The sequence below is a fragment of the Heterocephalus glaber genome, unplaced genomic scaffold, assembly GCF_053883595.1.
Source record: "Heterocephalus glaber isolate CG9 unplaced genomic scaffold, H.glaber_assembly_v1.0 deba00001498, whole genome shotgun sequence".
NCBI classification, from domain to species: Eukaryota; Metazoa; Chordata; class Mammalia; order Rodentia; family Bathyergidae; genus Heterocephalus; species Heterocephalus glaber.
The window spans coordinates 1,618,339-1,630,263 of record NW_028258321.1 but is presented as its reverse complement, the minus strand read 5'-3'; positions in this window follow the sequence as shown (position 1 = coordinate 1,630,263).

The following is an 11,925-nucleotide window of genomic DNA, read 5'->3' as shown; positions in this document are numbered from 1 at the left end:
TTTAAAAGTTAAAACTTCCTAGTGTGAGAAACTAGCACATCCAGGTTAATGGAGTTAAAAATTGCCAAAAAATCTGCTCTTATATAACAGCATAGAGAAAAATAGCAAAAATTTGTCAAAATTAAGCTTTTCAGAATACCAAACATTTACTTGAAGCATACAGAAATCTGAGGAGCTCTTATTTAATACAAATGGAAAAATTTTGTAAGCATAATGTAAGCAGAGTTTAACTTGCCTTATTCTCACACCTTTCTCTTCAATTCTGTGGTAGCTTTTAAAACCAGTATCAGCACCAGGATAGCACTAAGAACAAATAACTTTATCACTTACTGGAGGGAGAGAGACTGGTTTGGTGAACCTGCCTCTGGTGCCCCTCCAAAATGTCATCCTCAGGAAATTGGCACTTATTCTTTTCTGGAGGTTCTGGAGGTAGTGGTTTTAAAGTTCCCAAGGCTCATCTTCCTGTCTTACTCATTCTGATCCAGAACTTGGTGATGACAGAAAGTCCTATTCGCAGTGTGTTGAAAACAAGCAGCAGTGATTACTTCTGTATCAGAGCCCCTGAGCTGTGAATGAGTTGAGCAACACAGGAAACTAGACAATAAATTCTCTTATAAATTTATAAATTCCCTTTTAAACGTATGAGGAAAATCTGGGGAATGAGAAGGATGTGGGAAGTTTTTGGAATGCTCTGACGTAGTTCTGGGGATCTAGATCCAGAGCTATGTAAGAACTGATAGTGTCTGGGGAAAACCTGGTGTTGTCTTTTCCCTCTTTTGCACCTGGCTGACCTGGTGGCTCTGCAGGACGTAGATGACTAATGTAGAGGTGTGAACCGATGGGGTGTTGGAGATGTGGTTCAGCACACACAGAGGCCCCCTAGCAATGGGAGAGAGATTTGGGGCTCAAGACCTCGCAGAGAATCACTTTTTAACAGTTATCTGAGCAAGCAAAGACTTCAGTGACTGCCGTGTACGACAAAGAACACAGACTGTGACATCAGTCCAGAACTTTACTAAAATAATACATAAAATGACATCCTTGACTTCAATTCATTTTGGTTTCCAAGTTGTCACTTTCAACAAAAAGTATGAAGCATGCAAAGATGCAGGAAACTATGGTTTATTAACTGAAAAAAATTAGTTAAAGAAAACATCCCTAATGGTCTCCAGACATTACAGTTACTAGAAAAAGACATTAAAGTAGCTTATATAGTTTCTTTCAAATACGAGAAAAAAGAAAAGTCTAAGTAATGTTTAGAAGTATGAGAGGGTGTCTTATCAAACAGAAAAAATTAATATAGAGATAAAATTACATTAAAATGAAAGAATGAAAGAGAAATTATGGAGTTTAAAAGTATGATATTGAAAACAAAAAATTCAATAGATTTCAATAGATTGGAGCTGACAAAAGAAATTGTCTGAAAACTTGGAGACAGACCACTTAAGATCATTAAATTGAAGACCAATAAGTAAAAATAATGAAAAAAAAAATGAGCAGAACCTCAGAATTCTAGGAGATACCATTAAGATAGCAATATATGATTAATGGAAGACTGAAGAATAAGAAGAGGAGTGGGCAAAAGTACACTTGAATATATAATCTCAAATTTTTCAACTGTGATAAAAATTAATTTGTATATCAATGAAATTATTTGGCTAAATGTAAAGGTAAAACCTAAGTACATCATAGTCAACTTTTGAAAGGCAGGAGAGCACTGAGAGCAAGAAGAAAAAAATTAGTCTTCAAACACAAAATTCCTCAATCAGATTAACAGCTGACTTCTCATCATAAGCCATGTAGGGCATTGGTAGCGGCAGGACACACTCAAAGAGCTGTATCCAGCAATATAAACTTGTCAAAAGAAAAATAATAAGACATTCCAAGTAAAACAAAAAAAGTAATAATTTATCAGTACCAATACTGTTACATGAACTACAATAAAGGGAATCCTTTAAGAGCAAATGAAATTATACCTGATAATGTTGTGAATCCACAAAAAGAAATAAATAGTACCAGTAAAGGTATGTAAAAGAGTATATTTTTGTAACATTTATCTGTATGACTAAAAACTTAGCAAATAATAATTATAGAATTGTGTAAGTGGTTTTATAACATATAAGAAGATATTACATAAAATATATATGTATAAATACTATACCAGGGTAGGGTAATGTATATGAAGCTATATTTAGACAACATTTTATGAGAGCTCCTGAAGTGAAGTTGATACTGACATGAACTAGATCGTTTTAAATTAAAATACTCATAGTTACCAGGACAAAAACTAAAAATAAGGTCCAGAATATAATGAAATAAACAATCAGGTGATTAAAATTGTACACTCAACAGTCTCTATTTAGCAAAACCAAGTGCAGTAATAGAGAAATAGAACAATGAAAGATTCCAGGCATATACAAAACAAACAAGAAATGTCCAAGGTAAATTCTCCATTATCATTAATTATATGAAGTAAAAATGACCAACACTCAAAATTATAAGTGCCAGCAGAATGGGATATTAAACATGACTCAACATATGTCATCTAAAGAACACACTTGAACTCAAGGAAACAAATAGTTTGAATACAAAAGAATTGTAAAGAAAATATTATGAAAACCAAAAGAAAGGTAAAGTGGTTATAGCATTGGAATAAATAGATATTAAGGAAACATTACTAAAGAAACATAGAAGCTAGGCATAGTGATGCATGCCTATAATCCCAGCATTCTGGAAGGCTAAGACAGGAGAATCTTAAGTTCAAGCCCAGCTTGGTCAATTTAGTAATTTAGCAAGACTTTGTGTCTCAAAAAAAAAAAAAAATAGAAGTAACAAAGTACATTTTGTAATGCTGAAGGTATAACTCCACTGTAAGCACACATAGACCTATCAGTGCAGCTGCAAAAGGAAGAAAAAATGACATAATTGGAAACAGAGAAAAGATCACAGTTCAAGACATTATAATATATTTTATTTTGGAAACATTTATTGATATGTCTGAGGCTTACTGATTGTTTACTTGCTTCCACCTAGAGTACTGTTGAGCCAATCAAAGGAATTCTTCATTTCTGTTGCAGTGTTTTTGATTATTAGCATTTCTTTTTTATTTTTTCTTAGATTTTTAAATTTCTGTTATAGTACCCATCTGTTCTTGTAAGCTATCCATTTTTATTAAAGCACTAAGCATATTAATTATACTTATTTAAATTTTCAGTATAATAGTTCCAAAATACCTGCTGTAGCTGTCTAATTCTTTTGCTTTGACTCTTCAGGCAGAGCTTTTTATTTCCTTTTAGCAAGTCTTGTAGCATTGTAGCATTTTGTTGAAGGCTGGATGTGGTAGAGATACAGGGTCTTAGGAACTGAAGTAAGGTGGGCCTTAGCATGAGAATTCACGTTTGCTGCCTAAGACTTGCCTGATGTTTTTTGTTGCCTGACGTTTTTGGTTGGGGGAGTGGATTTTATAGTCCTGTGATACGTCCCCAGTCTCCAGTGGACTTGTGTTGCTGGGATGTGACATTCATCAGTGCCTGTTAACATTTCTCACTCTACCTCAGGTGAGAAAGAAAGGACATGTTGGGTGGGGTGTGATATTTCCCTCCCTGACCATCAACTAAGATCTCACAAAGTAAGTACCTTTAATGGAAGTGTGGAAGAGAAAGCACTGAGACTACTTTAAAATGGATACTTGTATTGAACATTTACTAGAAGGATGAGGGGTTTTCTTTGATAGTTACTCTGTAGGACTCTAATCAGTAAAATTAAAAAAAAAAAGCAGTGAAAGCTCCTAAGAGTTGCCTGTCAGGAGTTTTGAATTCTCCATTTAGTTGAAATCTATCCTCTAGGGTTTTGTCAGTACAATGTAAATTTCCCTGCAAGTATCTAATTCCAACTACTCATTTCCCAGTAAGGCACAATTCTCTCTATTTGCCTGTCTCTTGACTTTTCAGATGAGTTTGCCTTATGACTTCAATTGTCCAATGAATTTACAGTTGTTGATTTTCAGTCTGTCAAATCTTTTTCTTATTAAAGGTTTGGAGCGATGACTTCATCATGCACTGGACAGAAAACTACAAATTCAGAAAACTTTGAATAATATAAAGAACAATTAGACAAAACACTATAAAGAAAATAAGAGACTTGAACACCATTATAAATCAACTACTCCTAACAGATATCTATAGAAGAATTCACTTTACATCAGAAAAACACACACTCTTAAGTAGACAAAATCCTTATATATTAATGTTTACATCAGTTTTGCTAACAATTATTATAATTTAGAAATAAAATATCCTTCAGTAGATAAGTGTTTAAATAAGCTTTCATACATCTACACAAGGAAATATTTTTTAGCAATGAAAAGCAATTCGCTCTCAAACCACAAAAAGGCAATGAGTAAACTTGGGGGCATATTGATAAGTGGTAATAAGTTTTTATTCTAAAACTCTTCCTTTCTATATGGTTTAGACCTAAAATATTCCCCACAAGTCTCATGTGTCAGAAGAGGTGGGGCTTTTGAAAGTTAATTAGATCATGCGGGTGGTACACTCATCAGTGGATTATTCCACTGAAAAGTTCATTGCTACATGTGTTTTGGGGAAGTGGGGTCTGGTTGGAGGTGGTGACTGCAGGAGAGATACAGAAGTGTATATTCTTATATGGGCTCCTCCTCCTCTCACTGTGTTTCCTGGATGCCATGAGATAAGCAGCTGACTTTCACCAGGATCTTCCAGTATACCATTTCAACCTTGGAGACAGTTTACCATGGACTGAACCCTCTAAAACCATGACCCAAAATAAACCTGTACTTTTTAAAGTGTGGGCATCAGGTATTGTCTCTCAGTAACAAGGAAGCCTACTAATACACTCTTTAATGCTTGCTGATCAAAGAAACCTGATTCAGAGGGATATGATATAGGGACAGTATTTTCCATCAGAGTATTAGAAAATATCAGTAACATTTAGAAATGAAAATTTCTTTGTAGGAAAATGTTAGCAATTAACCAGTCAATTTAATTTAATATCCACATGTCAGTCTAATCTATTAATCAGACATAAACATGCTACTTAATTTCTTTTACATAATCATTATATTTATTATGTATACCAGTTCACTGTGACCAACTGTCAATTAGAAGTTCATCTTTTTTAAACCTAAGAACATTTGGTTTGTTTTCCTATTGATTTAGAGTGTAGGCTGTTTTGTTTTGTTTTTTATAGAGTATACATTGACATTTTTCATGACATGTCAGCTTGGGACTAGTCATACTTGTTGGTGTTTATAGAGCTCGTACAATACTGTTATCTTCTGTGAATGTGATAGACAACAGTTTACCATCTGATAAAGCTTACCAAGGAAATGCTATACCCACCTCCTCTCTTCCACCTACCTACAGCTCATTCAAGAGCAGTTTATTCCCTAGGGTAGGCATAATGTTATTTTTGTTCATAAGCACATTATTTTACACTACATGTGAGAGCTATGTATCTTATATCACTGATGAGCTTTCCTCTTATGGAAAGCTTTTTACTCCCATTCCCAACAAGGATATTTACAATTTATCGTTGCCTGTGATCCAACTCTAAAACCAATTTTAACTAGTTGCCTTTGGTTGATTGGAGCAATTTAATAGAATTCTACTTAGGAGACATAGTGAAGACTCAGAAAGGAGAGAAGAAAAAGGAGTTTCCTGGACACCATGCTTTGTGTCATGAAGAGAGGAAGACTCAAACTTCACCTACCAAAGAGAATTTCTGATTTGATTGGACACTGGATTGCCCTTTATGACAGCTTTCTTAGGATATAAAAGATGATGGAATCTTACAAAATTAAGACAGGATCATGTGGAAAGTATTTGTCATTAAACAATTCATTAACTCTTTTCTATGCGCTATTTTAGGTATGGAGAGAGAGAGAGAAAGAGAGAGCCAGGAGGAAAACAGATGAAGTTGCTGTTCTTAACTTGAAGTTCTAGGAAAAGAGCCAAAAAGTAGACACAACACCTAAATCTGTCACTGTGGCAACTCAGTTTTATATCAGTTACTCATTGCTGTGTAATAAATCATACGGAGCATAGGAGCTTAAAATAACAATTTTTCAACTCATATTATGAGGGTCAGTTGCACAGTTTTGGCTGAATTCAGCTGGGCTTGCTGTGACTCTGTAGTCAACTGGCAGGTTAGCTGGCAATTAGAGGACTAGGATGGACTCCCTCCCTAGTTTGGCATCAGGAAAGCAGCCTCTGTGAAAAACATGGGGACCTGCAAGCTTCCACTTCTTCACACAAGTGCTCCAGAAAACAAACAAATCAGGGCTACACAGCCTGCTAAAACTTTGCAGGGTCACTGCCACCACAGGGAACTCAAAATGCCACAGCACAGTGGCTTTTTCACTAGGGAGTCAAAGCTCTCCTTTTAATAGAAGGCACTCCAAAGTATGGTGTCCACTTTTTAAATAACACACTGTAAATTCCATTGCAGGTCTTTCTGCATGCTGCAACCATTATTTCTACTAATTGTTGTTTCTGTTTACTCTCAAAAGCCAATAATATCTTTAAATTAAGAAAAAATGAAAGTAGTACATTATGTTTCTGTAGAGCAATATGTGCAGGAGAGATGAAGTGAGCAGGCAAATGCCCAAATGGCACACAATCATTTCCAGGCCGATTCAAAAAACCTCAGCAGGTGCTATTTTTAAAGCGAAGATGCACTTCTGTGGGGAGAGGTGCTGTTACTCTGGAGATGTCTTTTAATAACAGAATATTTCCTTCAGAAAAGGAATTTTAACTGGGGTTGTTTTGTCCCCAGAAGGAGGCATTCCTGGAGCTAAAGCCCTGAAGATGCTGCTGTTATTGCTTTTGGCTTGCTCAGTTGATGTGTCCTCAAGGAAAGGAACGCATGCACAGCATGATGGGTAACATTCACGTCTACTTGGGAACAATAATTCAAGACATTTAACTTAAATTTCGTTGATTATGATTTAGCTTTTATGGCTTATTCTCCCCCAGAATCTTCACAATCAGCCACCATTTAGGAATAATTTTTTTTTTTTTTTTTTTTTTTGGTACCGGGGATTGAACTCGGGTCCTTGCACTTGCACAGCAGGCAGCGAAACCACTGAGCTAAATCCCCAGCCCCTAGGAATAAAATTTTATTCAGGTTTTCCCTAGTAAAGGAGGCTGCAGCTATCTCAGGCCTGGGAAGACTGTAAATTCTAAAATCTATCAAACACGGGAGCAGTCAGGATGACATGATCAGGAAGGGGAATGCAAGAAAGGCCTTCTGGTGCCTTTAATCTGGAATGACAAGTTCACCTCGTGGCTTCATGGGTTAAAGATTTATCTCTTTTGTACAACATGGCTGACTGATCCTAATTTTTTGAGAACTGCTTGATAAACTGTAGGACATATTCTTTAAAAGTGATATAGAGATTAGAAAAATTAATGCTTATAGTATGATGCCATAAAAAAGATCGTGATCAAATAGTCTTATATAACACGGAATTCACACCTTACCTACACCTGCATCCTTATTCTGAGATCCAAATTTCGTAAGTACATAGGGAGGGCTAAAATAAATTGTAATAGTGGGGATCTCACTGCATTTACTTTAATATATTCACTTTTGGATTTCTGTAAGTCAAATATGCCCTTTTTATAGTCACTCCAGTTACAAGAAAAACAAGTCATTGGATAAGGGATATGAAATGACAATGTTAGAGAAAGAAACACACAGTGAGAAATAAGATAGAACAGCGAATATAGCATGGCCTTGTTTCCTTGTTCTGGTCAATAAACTCTTTACTCAAACTATACTCACTGTTCTAAGATGAAACTCTAATGAAAATATAAGAACCAACAGACATTTGCATACCAAATAACTTCTTTGACATTTAGTTTTTAGTAATCTACAAATAAATTTCTAATTGACCAGACGCCAGGCACTGTGGACATGACAATTAACAGCATAAACACAATTTGCATGATCAAAAACTATCTTGGCAACCATTTATTTTAACATACAGTTAGTCAGGGTATAAGAAATGTATCCAGATCTCTCTCCATTTTCTATTTGGAATACTGAGAGCCAACACTATGTTAAAATTAATTTACATTAGTTGGTCTTAAATGAGAGAAAATTTTACTCTTCAAAAGGTATTTGTCAACATCTGGAGGAATTATATTCTCACAACTGTACTTAGAATCCATTTATATTGCTAAAATTCCCCAATCCAAAGGACAGCCCGCCACAACAAAGAATTCTAAGGCACTCAAACTTCAACACTGCCAATGCTAAGAAACACGGATTTGCATTAAATACATGATATAAGCTCTATTTTGAGGAGACATGTATGTTGTACATGAAGAATCAAATCTCCATCCATGCCATTTATTACTAATTTAGCGTGGAAAAGCCTGACTGTGAACTTCTGATAAATATTGAATAAGAAATGACATTTAAAGTCTTCCAAAAATCGAAGTGGAGGGAACACCTGTAAAGTTGTTTTAGGATGCCAGCATTACCTTGAACTCAAGCCAGACAATGATGCTACAGGAAAAGGAGTTTCAACTAGCATCCCCGATGAACACAGAGGTAAAAGCCTTCAACAAAATATTAGAAAACTATGTCAGACTAAGAATTCGAAGAGTAAGACTCATGGAGCATTTTACAAACTTAAAGGGCATTTTGGAGAGTAACTTTTAAATTAAACTTTTCCTAAAAATAATTGAAATTATAGAATAGCTACACAGATAGTAAATCCCTATATATATTTCACCTAAATTTTCTGATGTTAACATTTTACATAACTGTATTTATCAAGTCTAAAAATTAATATTGACATAATTTGATTAATTAACTACATTTCACTTTGGATTTTAATAATTTTTCATGAATATTCTTTTTCTATTGTAGTATCAAATCCAGGGTGCTACATGGCATTTATTTCTCATGACTATAATATATCTTTAATCTGTGATGTGTTCTATGGTTTGCCTTGTCTTTTATGGACTTGACACTTTTCAAGAGTCATAACTAGGTATTTTCTTACCTACAGATTTAGTCTAAATGTAGATTTAGACTACTGTTATTTTTTAGGTGGGAAAGGCCACAGAGGGGAAATGTCACCTGCTTATTGCCTTGTATATATTACACAAACTCTCAAGAATTCATGTTACTTTTGTTGTTTATGTTGTTCCAGCTTTGGCCACTGTAAGCTCTTTCCAGTTGCCTTCTGTGTCCCTATGGTATGAGATCCACTTGACTCACGCTAGGTGACATCAGCCTTGATTGTTTGGTTAAAGTGCTTTCTGTGCGATTTCTTCAGTTTCTTCTTCCCATATTTCTTTATGGCAATGTTTTCTCACTTCTCTATTATATTTGATAAAAGTGAATCACTAAGTCCAACTCACCCTCAAAGAAAAAGGAATTAAGATCTACTTTCAATAGAGGGAAATATCAAATAAATTTGTGAAGATAAGTTAAAGCCACCATACTAATTAATAAATGTTTTCTCAGGGATGTTTTCAAGCTGTGTAATTATCCTGTATCTTCTTAAAGCTTTGCCCACTTGCTGCTCAATGTGTAGTATTACTGAAGCATTCTGATTATGATTCTCAAACTTCCACATTGTTTTATGCACTATTATTTGCAATTCTAAAAGAAAAGTATATCCTTTTTTCTCATTTATGTATTTATTCCATATTTGATTTTAAACATGAACTTGTGTATATTTATTTCATTCTATGCCCTCCAATTGAGTATTGTTGTTATCTTTGCTGTTGTTGTTCCTACTGCTGTAGATTTGTCACTGTGATATCCAGCAAAGTCTCTTTCACCCAAAGTACCTGTGGACTTTTCGGTGTTACAAGGCTTGAGAGGCTCATTGTGAATTTTCTCTTTCTTGGCGATTTGTCTGAGGATTCCTGACCCTCTTATTACAGAATAAGGTTTAGCAACCAAAATCTCATTTTCTGGTGTGTTCATTAACCACTTTGGGGTTGTTACTTCTAAGCCATAGCATGGGACAGAACTAGGAGTAGAGAATGGCTAAAAGTTGAGTTGCTCCCCAACAGGCAATGATGTTGACTCACCATGCCTGTGTACTTAGCTTGCGTAGGATCCCCCAAGTGGCAGGATGCTGAGGGCTTCTGGTAGTTGAGCAGGAGGACAGTGCCAGGTGCTGTGTCCCCTGAGATGATGTGACTCCATGCCCCTCCTATTATGCCTCTACTATGTGTGCCTTCTGTTTAGTTCTTCATCTCTATCCTTTGTAATAAACTGTGCAATAAATTAGTAAACATAAGTAAAGTGCTGCTCTGAATTCTGTGAGCCACTCTGACAAATCGACCCCAGGGAGTGCATTCATGGGAAGCCCAATGTAGAGCAGGTCTGGCAGAAGTGCAGGTCACAGTGTGGAATCTGCTACTGGAATGAGAGAGAACTGGGCTTTTAACCCCCTAGCTATGCTATTAGCTCAACAGACCTGAACATAACAGTCTGTCTGAGTTGAGTCACAGCCATCAAAAGTTGGGGAACCAGTACGAATACTCTCAAAAACACAAGTTTATATTTTTATGTGTGGACAGGCATTCCTTCCTTCACGAATTCATTTAAACTTCTATAAAAATACACAATTGCAATGAATCCAGTCTTACAGGATTTGATTGACTTTCACGTGTGATTCTAGAACTGGGTAGCTCTCATTACCAGCACGGAGCCAGAAAGCTCTGGGAAGGAATGTGGTCAGAAAGCATTTAGGAACGCGAAACAGAAATGAGATTCCCTGACAGCTGGCTGGTCACGTCTCAGTGTTTGCTTAATTTGAGCACAGTTTAAGCTGTTATTCATTTCATACTAACAGAAGCTCTGCTGCTCTGATTGGCCAACACTCAGTCATTTGTTTTTCCGGAATCAGGCTTTCCATTAGTTTCAACAATTTGTTCATGTTCAGCAGCCCTGCAGGCCAAATCTAGCTTGATTTAACCTTTCTGTGTTTTTATAATAACCTGAAAACTGAAGTTAGAGGTTTATGGTAGTACATTATGTATCGATTATGTCATTTAATGGTAAACAAGTATTCTAGACTAACAAAATAACTTTTTTTTGTTAAATTCTTTTATTGGTACATTTTAGGTATACAACACAATTACATTTCTCATTGGGAATTGTACCTTTACATAATGCATCTTGGTTCTTATTTTTTCCCCATTTCTAGCCCTCCCTTCACCCCCTCCACCCTTCCCTATTTACAACGACTTTCTTTCCATTTTTTCCATTTCTCAACATTTTTCCTTTCCCTTCTTTCCTTTCCCCTGGCCCTCCCACTACCCCTACCCCTTTGGATCTTTTCTTCCTATTTTGCATTATCGATTATTCATTCTAATCATTGGTACATTTTAGGTATGCAATATAATGACATTCATCATTGGAAATTTGCACCTTTACATAATCTCTCTTGGTTCTGATTTTTCACCCTTGTCCAGCCCTCCCTTCAACCCCTCCATTCCTCCCTATTTACAAAAATTTTGTTCCTATTTTTCCATTTTCTCATATTAATCCCATTCCCTTCTATCCTTTCCCCTAGCCCTCCCACTTCCTTTCCCTTTTCCCCTTTTCTTCCTATTTCACATTACCTATTATACATTTTAGTCCTTATTTACACTTTCAGTTTCTCACACCAGAGAAACTATTCAGTATTTATCCATGTGTTAGACTAACAAAATATCTTGAAGTTTTATTTCACACACTTAAGATGTCCTTAAGTGATATCTAAAACCCTGATCATTGTAGGATAGTTCAGCAAATCCACTTTTTAGGAATATTTGTCCACAAGGTATATGTTGTTTTAAGATTTAGTTCTTCTTGGAGGCTGAGGATTTAACTCAGTGGTTTTGCTGCCTGCTGCACAAGCACAAGGACCTG